The sequence below is a fragment of the Eumetopias jubatus genome, unplaced genomic scaffold (genome assembly GCF_037043125.1).
Source record: "Eumetopias jubatus isolate StellerSeaLion01/CBP00866 unplaced genomic scaffold, mEumJub1_p1.0 scaffold_1, whole genome shotgun sequence".
In the NCBI taxonomy this organism is placed as follows: domain Eukaryota; kingdom Metazoa; phylum Chordata; class Mammalia; order Carnivora; family Otariidae; genus Eumetopias; species Eumetopias jubatus.
Window position 1 is genome coordinate 49,854,718 of NW_028274807.1, and position 1,513 is coordinate 49,856,230.

General features: G+C 38.6%; 1 non-coding gene across 1 annotated transcript; it reads right to left on the reverse strand.

Annotated features, from left to right (window-relative positions):
• Window positions 1-417: 417 nt before the first annotated feature.
• LOC114221125 (U1 spliceosomal RNA) lies at window positions 418-577 on the reverse strand. Its single transcript, XR_003611686.1, has one exon. It is a non-coding gene; the product is annotated as a U1 spliceosomal RNA (small nuclear RNA).
• Window positions 578-1,513: the final 936 nt, after the last annotated feature.

The following is a 1,513-nucleotide window of genomic DNA, read 5'->3' on the forward strand; positions in this document are numbered from 1 at the left end:
CCCCATACACTGTCTTGTGGACTCTCAGCTCAGTGTCCTCAACTCTACCAGGTCTACTGGGCTTCTCTTCAGTTTCTCTCCCCTGTGCCTTGCTTGGAAACTCTCTGGAGGCAGTAACTTGGAGCAACTGTAGGGCTCCACTCACCTGTGTATTTCCATGTCTTCAGGATGGCTGTCCTCTTTGCCTGATGCATTTTGTGGATCTTGTGTGGTTTTGTTGCTGTATTGTTTTGTTGTTTCAGGCAGGAGAGTAAACCAGTTCCTGTGAGTCCACATTGGTGTGACTCCCTTTTGTCCCCAGGGGGAAGAGAGAAACACAAAAGCAACTTTACCAAAGCATGGATAGGCTAAGCACTAAAAAGAGAAAGGAGCACAAATTCTCAGACTTTGTCTCAGAGACCTTACCGTAGTGCTTCTAAGAAGACTCCAAAAAGTATGAATGCAGTTCCCCTCTTCAACAAATTATGCAACCAAATTTCCCATATTTGGGGAAATTGCTGGGGTAAGCACAGCCAAAGTACAGTGGATAAGCCTTACCCTGGAGAAACCACCTTCCTGATCATGACATTTTCCCGCCCCCCACCCATTTCATTAAGATATTAGAGATGAATGAATCTGAGATTCTACTTCATTTTCCCCATTTATTGAAACAATCTATTCATTGTCATTGTCCTTTTTTCATGTTATAATTGGTCTTTTTCCTGGAGTTTTTCAGTATATATACTTATGAATGAAAACTGAGAGTCATCTAAATGACTCCTAGGTTTAATGAAAAAACATACTTCTGGGAATGAGAATATGAATATAGTTACTTTAGTACTGTTAAAATTAAAAAGAAAAGTTACAGATACTTTCAAATTTGAAATTCATGCTGGTGGTTGACCTGGAGAGGGGAATATATATGTGTGTGTGTGTGTGTGTGTGTGTGTGTGTGTCTTCTCCCAGCACCCCCCCCCCATGTACAAACTTTTCACTTTTGGCTTAATTCAAACTGTATTCTAGCACTCTTTTAGGGGCCCATCATACAGGTAATGAAGATCTCTTCTTAGAGTTATCTATGATTGGTCAGCAGGAGGGTCTCCATAAAATAATCTAGACTAAAAAAGTTGTTCTGCTGTTGGTAAACTTTCTCTTACCTCAGTCATGATATTATCACTTTGATTTGTCAACCGATTTGGTGTTGGAAGTATTACACATGATTAATAGACTTATGTTACATAACTATTTATGAATAATTTTATATTCCTTGGTAATATCTATTATCAGTCCTATATTGTCCTTATCATTGAGGCTGGAGATGGCAAGGGGAAATACAGTAGAAGGCAGTGTATAAAAATAGGAGTGCATGAATGAAGGTCTACTGTAAACCAGGATTTTCATGATGCCAACATAGTTACTTTGTCCTTTGAATTTGGACAAATTAGAAAGGTAACTATTTACAGAAAATTTGAAGTGAACATGCTTCAACTTCTAATATCCTGAAGAGTTTTCAGAAAAGTTTGCTTAGAGTATC